The sequence below is a fragment of the Tamandua tetradactyla genome, chromosome 23 (assembly GCF_023851605.1).
Source record: "Tamandua tetradactyla isolate mTamTet1 chromosome 23, mTamTet1.pri, whole genome shotgun sequence".
Classification (NCBI taxonomy): domain Eukaryota; kingdom Metazoa; phylum Chordata; class Mammalia; order Pilosa; family Myrmecophagidae; genus Tamandua; species Tamandua tetradactyla.
This window is the reverse complement of record NC_135349.1, coordinates 21,867,540-21,878,484: the sequence shown is the minus strand read 5'-3', so window position 1 is coordinate 21,878,484 and position 10,945 is coordinate 21,867,540. Positions and strand designations below refer to the sequence as shown.

The 10,945-nt window shown below is 34.4% G+C and overlaps 1 pseudogene; it reads right to left on the bottom strand.

Annotated features, from left to right (window-relative positions):
- Positions 1-8,003: 8,003 nt before the first annotated feature.
- On the bottom strand, positions 8,004-10,945 carry LOC143666713 (olfactory receptor 5W2-like; annotated as a pseudogene).

Sequence of the window (10,945 nt, the reverse complement as noted above, 5' to 3'; positions counted from 1 at the left end):
ATTACATCCCACAACAGCAGGATACACCTTTTTTTCAAGTGCTCATGGATCATTCTCAAAGATAGACCATATGCTGGGTCACAAAGCAAGTCTTAACAAATTTAAAAATATTGAAATCATACACAACACTTTCTCGCATCATAAAGGAATGAAGTTGGAAATCAATAATAGGCAGAGTGCCAGAAAATTCATAAATACTTGGAGGCTCAACAACACACTCTTAAACAACAAGTAGGTCAAAGAAGAAATTGCAAGAGAAATTAGTAAATACCTAGAGGCAAATGAAAATGAAGACACAACATATCAAAACTTATGGGACGCAGCAAAGGCAGTGCTAAGAGGGAAATTTATTGCCCTAAATGCCTTTATCAGAAAAGAAGAAAAGGCAAAAATGCAGGAATTAACTGTCCACTTGGAAGAACTGGAGAAAGAACAGCAAACTAATCCCAAAGCAAGCAAAAGGAAAGAAATAACAAAGATTAGAGCACAAATAAATGAAATTGAAAACATGAAAACAATAGAGAAAATCAATAAGACCAGAAGTTGGTTCTATGAGAAAATCAACAAGATTGATGGGCCCTTAGCAAGATTGACAAAAAGAAGAAGAGAGAGAATGCAAATAAATAAGATTAGAAATGAAAGAGGAGACATAACTACTGACCTCACAGAAATAAAGGAGGTAATAACAGGATACTATGAAAAACTTTACGCTAATAAATACAACAATTTAGAAGAAATGGACAGGTTCCTGGAAAGACATGAACAACCAACTTTGACTCAAGAAGAAATAGACGACCTCAACAAACCAATCACAAGTAAAGAGATTGAATTAGTTATTCAAAAGCTCCCTAAAAAGAAAAGTCCAGGACCAGACGGCTTCACATGTGAATTCTATCAAACATTCCAGAAAGAATTAGTACCTACTCTCCTCAAACTCTTCAACATAATCGAAGTGGAGGGAAAACTACCTAATTCATTCTATGAAGCCAACATCACCCTCATACCAAAACCAGGCAAAGATATTACAAAAAAAGAAAACTACAGACCAATCTCTCTAATGAATACAGATGCAAAAATCCTCAATAAAATTCTAGCAATTCGTATCCAACAACACATTAAAAGAATTATACATCATGACCAAGTAGGATTCATCCCAGGTATGCAAGGATGGTTCAACATAAGAAAATCAATTAATGTAATACACCATATCAACAAATCAAAGCAGAAAAATCACATGATCATCTCAATTGATGCAGAGAAGGCATTTGACAAGATTCAACATCCTTTCCTGCTGAAAACACTTCAAAAGATAGGAATACAAGGGAACTTCCTTAAAATGATAGAGGGAATATATGAAAAACCCACAGCTAATATCATCCTCAATGGGGAAAAATTGAAAACTTTCCCCCTAAGATCAGGAACAAGACAAGGATGTCCACTATCACCACTATTATTCGACATTGTGTTGGAAGTTCTAGCCAGAGCAATTAGGCAAGAAAAAGAAATACAAGGCATCAAAATTGGAAAGGAAGAAGTAAAACTATCACTGTTTGCAGACGATATGATACTATATGTAGAAAACCCAGAAAAATCCACAACAAAATTACTAGAGCTAATAAATGAGTACAGCAAAGTAGCAGGCTACAAGATCAACATTCAAAAATGTGTAGCTTTTCTATACACTAGTAATGAACAAGCTGAGGCGGAAATCAAGAAACGAATCCCATTTACAATCACAACTAAAAGAATAAAATACCTAGGAATAAATTTAACTAAAGAGACAAAAAACCTATATAAAGAAAACTACAAAAAACTGTTAAAAGAAATCACAGAAGACCTAAATAGATGGAAGGGCATACCGTGTTCATGGATTGGAAGACTAAATATAGTTAAGATGTCAATCTACCTAAATTGATTTACAGATTCAATGCAATACCAATCAAAATCCCAACAAATTATTTTTCAGAAATAGAAAAACCAATAAGCAAATTTATCTGGAATGGCAGGGTACCCCGAATTGCTAAAAACATCTTGAGGAAAAAAAACGAAGCTGGAGGTCTCGCGCTGCCTGACTTTAAGGCATATTATGAAGCCACAGTGGTCAAAACAGCATGGTATTGGCATAAAGATAGATATATCGACCAATGGAATCGAATAGCGTGCTCAGATATAGACCCTCTCATCTATGGACATTTGATCTTTGATAAGGCAGTCAAGCCAACTCACCTGGGACAGAACAGTCTCTTCAATAAATGGTGCCTAGAGAACTGGATATCCATATGCAAAAGAATGAAAGAAGACTCATCTCTCACACCCTATACAAAAGTTAACTCAAAATGGATCAAAGATCTAAACATTAGGTCTAAGACCATAAAACAGTTCGAGGAAAATGTTGGGAGATATCTTATGGATCTTACAACTGGAGGTGGTTTTATGGACCTTAAACCTAAAGCAAGAACACTGAAGAAGGAAATAAATAAATGGGAACTCCTCAAAATTAAACACTTTTGTGCATCAGAGAACTTCATCAAGAAAGTAGAAAGACAGCCTACACAATGGGAGACAATATTTGGAAACGACATATCAGATAAAGGTCTAGTATCCAGAATTTATAAAGAGATTATTCAACTCAACAACAAAAAGACAGCCAACCCAATTACAAAATGGGAAAAAGACTTAAACAGACACCTACCAGAAGAAGAAATACGGATGGCCAAGAGGCACATGAAGAGATGCTCAATGTCCCTGGCCATTAGAGAAATGCAAATCAAAACCACAATGAGATATCATCTCACACCCACCAGAATGGCCATTATCAACAAAACAGAAAATGACAAGTGCTGGAGAGGATGCGGAGAAAGAGGCACACTTATCCACTGTTGGTGGGAATGTCAAAGGGTGCAACCACTGTGGAAGGCAGTTTGGCGGTTCCTCAAAAAGCTGAATATAGAATTGCCATACGACCCAGCAATACCATTGCTAGGTATCTACTCAAAGGACTTAAGGGCAAAGACACAAACGGACATTTGCACACCAATGTTTATAGCAGCGTTATTTACAATTGCAAAGAGATGGAAACAGCCAAAATCTCCATCAACAGAAGAGTGGCTAAACAAACTGTGGTATATACATACGATGGAATATTATGCAGCTTTAAGTCAAGATAAACTTATGAACCATGTAATAACATGGATGGACCTAGAGAATATTATGCTGAGTGAATCCAGCCAAAAACTAAAGGACAAATATTGTATGGTCCCACTGATGTGAACGGACATTCGAGAATAAACTTGAAATATGTCATTGGTAACAGAGTTCAGCAGGAGTTAGAAACAGGGTAAGACAATGGGTAATTGAAGCTGAAGGGATACAGACTGTGCAACAGGACTAGATACAAAAACTCAAAAATGGACAGCACAATAATACCTAATTGTAAAGTAATCATGTTAAAATACTGAATGAAGCTGCATCTGAGCTATAGGGTTTTTTTTGTTTTTGTTTGCTTGTTGGTTTGTTTGTTGTTGTTGTTTTTTACTATTACTACTACTTTTATTTCTTTTCTTTATATTAACATTTTATATCTTTTTCTGTTGTGTTGCTAGTTCCTCTAAACCGATGCAAATGTACTAAGAAACAATGATCATGCATCTATGTGATGATGTTAAGAATTACTGAGTGCATATGTAGAATGGTATGATTTCTAAATGTTGTGTTAATTTCTTTTTTTTTTCTTTCTGTTAATAAAAAAATAAAAAAAATAAAAAAAAAGGAGAAAGAAAACTCTACTTGAGAAAAGAAGAATATGGTTTTGTTGCTGTTTATCTTGCTTTCTATAAGGCTAGGAGTCTCATGACATTAAAATCCATGAAATTAGTCTATTATTAATTTTGAGGGAAGTGATTTAGGTGAATTTTAATATCTTTTCACATTTTATTGCCATTATGTGTGAAGATCTCCATACTAAATAATCAAATGATTCTTGTGGGAAATAGTGTTGAGGCAAAGCTCAAACCACCTGTGTAATCACTAATAATTGTCTACCAGGTAACCACAGAAACATGATATGTTTGTGACACCCAAGAGCTTTGCTATCATTATCTCTTTCTCTAGTGCATATTGGGAGGGGATGGGATCCTCCTTGTTCACCTTCTTCTGATTTCTATCCAAACTGATTTTCACTTCACATGCTTCTGTGTGCCCAGGTACATCACACCTGCTAAAGATACAATCTCTTTAGACAGGACCCAGAGTTATCTTCCTGTTTAGGAATTTAGGTTTAGACTCTTTACCCATCATACAGCCTCACTTCCCTCCAGCCCTCCCCTTAAATTTTGAGTTTTTATAGCTGCATCATTTATTACAAATTAAATACCCTAATTGGCTTTCCAATGGGATTTGTGTTTTACTTCAGAATGGCTCTCTTCTAATTGAAATGTAGGCAGCAGAGAAAAGCAAATGAGAAACATACTTCTATGTTTAAACCTTTTCTGGTGACCCAGCTGCTGCCACTAGAATAAAACTATGTAGCCAACTAACTATATATACAAGACCACCTTCTTTAGAAATTGCTACCTTCCCTGAGGCATGAACTGTTCTAAAACAGAGTTCATTGTATGATATGAGTATGAAAGTACATTGTCTCCCTCCTCATGGAAAGTGAATAGAAGTGTCCTTGCATTGATAAAGACGTTCTCATTCTACAAGCAAGGCAGCACATTTTGAGTAACATAAAATGTAATTATTGATTGATATATTTGATGAAATTTATGGTCTTCATTAAATTAAAAAAATACTTGGATAATTATTGTATATAAGAAACTACTAGAGATTGAAGAAAAATTGAATTCTTAAAGTCACTTCCAATATAGTAGTAAATAGAACTTTTTTCTGGAAACCTTTTAGGAAATTATTATATAATTATTATACACAAAGTCAATTTTTAGGAAATGAATCATCCTTGTATCCAGAACCCAGACTACAAAACAAGACTTTAATAACCAGCCCAGATATCATCCACACATCCCATCAAAAATTGGCATCCAATGTAAGAGATTAGTTTGTATGTTTTTGAACCATGTGGAAGTGAAATCATACTGTTTTTATACAATTATGCTTGCTTTTTTTCACTAAAGTGTGTATTTGTGAGGTTCCACATGTTGTTTTTTGTGTTGGTTTATTTATTCTCATTGCTGTGTAGTAGTGCAATGTACAGCATACCATAAGCTACTTATACAGTGAGAGCAGGGATCAGCAAACTACTACCCATAAAATTTTACTGAAATACACTCAGCCCAATTCTTAAAATATTGTCTTTGGTTGTTGCAATGCAAGGGAAGACTGGTGACCAAGGCTCTATAACCTAAAAAGCCTAAACTATTTTTACCTGACCCTTAAAAAAATAATCAACTCTGAATTAAGCTGTTAACAGAGATCTGACATTTTCAGTTGTATAGTCTTACAAATAATGTTACTGTGAAAATTTCTGTCTATACCATTGGTTGGATTTTCACTGCTTTCTCTTGGATATAAAACTAGGAACTTGATTTTTGGGTTTGACATGCTTATGTACAGCTATAGTAGATACTTCTATACAGCTTTCAAAATAAGGATGGCAAATCTCTATTGTCCTACTTATGTGTGATATGTAAGACATATAGTCACCGATAGTTGTTAGCTTTGATTACTGTCCTTTCAACCATTCTGTTATTTGAGTCAGAATATCTCATTGAGCTTTAAATATTTATTTAGTTGAGCAATAATGAAGTTGGATAGCCACTGCTATGAACATCTATGAATGTCAGAATATGAATAAGAGACCAGGTAATAGGGAACATTTAAATGTATTTAGTCTTGTGATAATCCCAGGTCTCACTGAGGTCCTTACCATGCTGTATCAGGTCAACTCCATCTAGAGAAGCCATTCCTTTCTTTTATTAAAGGGGTAATGCAACTTTATTTTTCCTATCATATGTGCCCAGTAAAGGATGGGTTTAAACAGTATTAGAATCATAGGTATGAATAGAGACAAAGGTGGCAGCTGGAAAGTATTTCAGTGATGTTAAATTAAGCCTCTTTTTTACAGAGAGAACTGAAGTCTGTCAAGGGAGAGGGGATTATTAAAGGTCACAGTGAAATGAGTGGCATTGGGCCCCTGGTTCATTGCCTGTTCCTAAAGAGGGATTTCTTCAAGGAAAGAAATACTACTGCTTCTGGTTTAAGTGCCTCTCTCCCAGTAACAGGGTCACTGAGCACTATTACTGCTCTTTTCTCATGACTGTGGTTAAGAAGGAAACTGACCTAAATTATGTGCCCATCTATTTGCTGTTTTATACACTTAACCAAATCTATCAAAACCATTCTGTTCCTGTTTTTAGGGATTTCAGTGCCAAGGCTTAATAAAGGATTGCAGATATAAGAGCAAGCCTGCAATATTTACACACTACAAACACATGTTGTTAATATTATTTGGAAAATATAATACCATTACTTGGTAAATATATGAGAAAGTGTGAGATACAGAAAAGAAATAAAGGGACTAATGATTAATGACAGGTAGAGTAGATCAAAGCCTTCTGATGCTATGTTCCTACTGAGTGTGTATAATTTCAAGGTGAATAGGTCACACTATATGCCATATTATCAAGCTGTTGAGTCATGAAACTCCTAAAAATATTTCCAATAATTGCTCATTCAGCCTCTGTTTGTGCAATTACAAGAAAGGGAGAACAATAACAAATGAGTGAATTTAATTTCTGGCCATATGTTTATAGGGTTTATAATTTCCTTACCATTAAGTCACATCCAATAGGTCTAACAAAATTTATGAAATCAGAATATTTGTTATTTTGAAGAAGAGATTTAGGTGACAATTTTAATGCCTTTTCACATTTCACTGGCATTCTTTCTGTAATTTATCCTGGTACTAAAACAAAAAAAAATTTCTGAGGGGAATAGTATTATGGCAAAGCTCAAATCACCTGAGAAATTGGTAATAACTGTCCACTTGGTAAGCACAAGAAACTGTGCATTTGCATTATCCAAGAGCTTTATTTCCATTATTATGCACTTCTCTAGTGCATACTTGGAGGAGATGAAGTCATCCTTGCTCACCTTCTGATTCTGTTCCAATCACATTTTCCCTGTAGGTTTTTCTCCTACTCCGGGGATGGTTAATCCCTTCAGGGTTCACTCTGTTTAGGCAGGAACCAGATTTAGCTCCCTATACATGACTGTCCCTGCAGATCACATAATCTCACTTCCCTTTAGCTCTCCCCATTAAAACCTGAGCTTGCATAGCTACATCCTGTTTACAAACTGGATGCCAGTTTGCTTATTTAAAGGCAAGTGTTGTCCTCCTCAAGTCCTCTCTAATTGCCATTTATTCTGCCTATAATCCTTTCTTCTCCTCCAAATTGCATCTTTACTCATCCTTTAGATATCTGACAAAATTACTCCATTGAGGGAAATCTTCCTTCTCTGCATATGTTTTGTTTTAGATTTTCATTGGTCTTTTTATTTTGTGCTGATTTGCAGTTTATTATGAATTTTTGAAAAGTTTGACTAATTAATGTTTGTTTTTCCACTAAATTATTCATTCATTTAAAAACTACTGGATTCACTATAAAATGCTGAGTACCTAAATGTACAAAACACAATTAACAAACATGCTCTACATTATAGAATAATTGAAACAGTACACAAATGAAAGTTTGAACAAATGAAGTTTGATATGAGAAGACTGTCAGGCAAATTTATACTATGAGGGAATTATTTATATATCAATTCAAGATATATAATGAAACAAAAATAGGGAAATGCACAATTTTGGCATAATTGTAATTTAGTACAGACACTTTTTTAAAATTAGTATTTGAAACAATTCATTTCATATGTATTTTCATACGATGTTATGAAAACAACAAGCACAAGCATATACACATACATATACCCATATATATATATACATACACACACATACATATGTATTTATTTAATATAAATATTTAAAACCACCTGTTATTTTTCAGTCTTTCTAAAGCCTCTTTCACATCTTTATTCTGCAGGCTATAAATCGGAGGGTTTAACATGGGAATCACAAGGGCATAAAACAATGAGGTCATTTTGTCTTGATCTAAGGAGTAGGAAGAACTGGGCTGGAAACACATGAAGACCACAGTTCATGGACAATTGCAAAAACAGTCCAATGGGAAGTGCAGGTAGAGAAAGCTTTGAATCTTCCCTCAGCAGATTGGATCTTGAAAACTGATAGGATGATATAACAATAAGACAAAGGACTGCTGAAATAGTACTCAGTTCAATCAAGCCACAATGGTGAATAATATCAGTTCATTGACCTGTATATCAGAACATGAAAAGAGGTAAAGAGCAGCGAAATCACAGAAAGAATGATTAATCTCATTTGGCCCATAGAAACCTAAGTGGAATGCTAAAGTTGTATTTGTCAGAGCATCCATCCTTCCTACCAGGTAAACCCCAGCCATGAGCATGGAGCACACCCTGCTGGACATGTTAACTGCATAGAGCAAGGGGTTGTTAATGGCCTTGTGCTTCTTAAAGCTACAGCAGCAGATGCTCAGAATCTACAAAGATACAGAAGATGAAGAATTGCAGAGCCCATCCAGAAAAGACAATTTTATTGTTTGCAGCAAAGAGGTCCATCAGCATCTTGGGTCCAACTGTTATGGAATAGCAGAGGTCACAGAAGGCAAGGTGGCTGAGGAAAGAGTCCATCAGTGCATGAAGCTGGGAATCCATTCTAGTTAAAATGGTCATTCCAAGGTCTGCCAGAATATTGAGATAAATAATTAGAAGTATGGTGAAGAGAGTCACTTTGATCTCTGAGTTAGTTATTCCCATAGAAAGGAATTCAGTCAAGGAGGAGCAATTTCCCTTGTCCACTGTAGTTTATTCTTGCACAAAACTATTGCAGAAATAATCAATAAAATGGTATATCAGTGCTTAACCTCTGGACATCAATAAACAAATCAAGAAGTTATTATTTTTTGTAAAGTTTCATCTTTTTCCTTAGAATATTATTCAGACATATGTCACTCTCTAAAGATATATTCCTAACTATTTGACAATGATGGAAATCATCTGTGATCAGAATTGAGAAACTTTGATCTTCTCATAGATGCTATTCATGAAGTAGGTGACTTTCCTCAAATTCCTCAATTTCTCTTGACCTTCACTTCTTTATATCAGGGGGTTTAAATAGATTAATTGAAATTTCATTCCATTGTCAAAATATTGTGGTGACAGCACCATGTTGAAGAGACAAGGCTCAAAGTGACAAGACCAGTGAGCTGATATGCTTGAAAATATTGACATGGACAAAAATGTGATAATGTGATCACACTTACTGTATTCCTCCAAATTCACAAAATGTGTGTGTTAGCTCTAGAAATAATGAGTTTAATCGTGACTTAACAATAAAGAAAATCATCATTTAACTGTTTTTGGTCACTATGCAGTTATATATGAAATATGTTTTATTGATCTGTTCTCTACAAAGGTATTACTTCTTTGCCTCACCACTTATCTATAGAAATGGTCTCATGTCAAAGGAGAAATCTCTTGAGCTGCAAAAGAGAAATGCCGAAAAAATGGAAACAACAAAATTTAACATACACATTTGCATCCGTTTGGATTTTAAATTGACATTTCCATTAAAAAACAGATATGAAAAGTCAAACTAAATATTTCTGAGATATATAAAGTCCTGTTATTTGTGTATTCATGTATGATGTGTGTGTTGTGATAGTGCATGTGTGTATAATCCCTCTGTTGATATATGAGATTTGGAATGTTGATGATGATCTGATTTATCTTAATTTTTAGACCTAAAGTAAATTTTGCATGTGATCCACAGGGTGTTGAATTTGCATAAGTTGATATTTGCAATGTGCCTCTCAATTATTTTTTAAATAAAATAAAAAATGAAATCTGAAAGTCAAGCGTACACTTGAACAATGATAAAAGGAGTAAGATATTCTTATGAACCTAGATTAAATAAAATAATTAAAACCATTTTTTTGTGTGTGTGGATAGTAATATAATCAAACAGATTTCTTCAGCTCTATGAAGAAAATAACTTTGGGGATATGGTTAGCAGAATTTATTTTCATGTACCTGAGAAAACAGGTATAAAAAGACTCATTTACAAATGCCACATACATTTTTCCAAAAGCCACCTGTGCACCCTCACACTTGTATGTTTAAATGATATTAAAGAGAGAATGATTATAGAATTAATATTTAGCAATTTTGATCATTGTTAATATTTTATGTAGTTTATTTCATAAGGAAGTCATCTTCCTTATGATTAACATTTTGACCACTTTGCTTCTGAAAATTTAATTATGCTGTTTTATTCTTATCCCTACTTTGACAAATGTGCTCTGTATTTTTTCTTTTTTTTTGCATGGGCAGGTGCTGGGAATTGAACCCAGGTCTCCAGCATGGCAGGTGAGGCCACTGTGAGGCCACTCAGTGCCTGCTGAGCCACTTTGGCCTGCACAATGTGTTCATTTCTATATGGTCATGTAACACAAATGTCTAATTATATTGACTTATATGGAAAAAACTAGTTTAAAGAACTGGAAAAAAAGATAACTTTATTATGTTGATAAAGGATAATGCATATTTATTATCCTTTAATAATATGTTTGTCTTCTTTTATCAGTGTTCTTTTTATAGTAGGATATGGGTAATTTCTGTGCACTTTGAGACAGCTGTAATTTCAAATTAATTTGGATATATATCCCAAAAGATTGCTTTTCAAACAAACTGGCAAGTATAAAAATATACTTGAGATATTAAAAAAATGAAATGCCAATGCAATGCTCCATACTCCATGAACCTTGGTCTACCATCTTGGTCTCTGGTTTGACTGGTTATTTCCTCAGGTACCTGAGCCATCCAT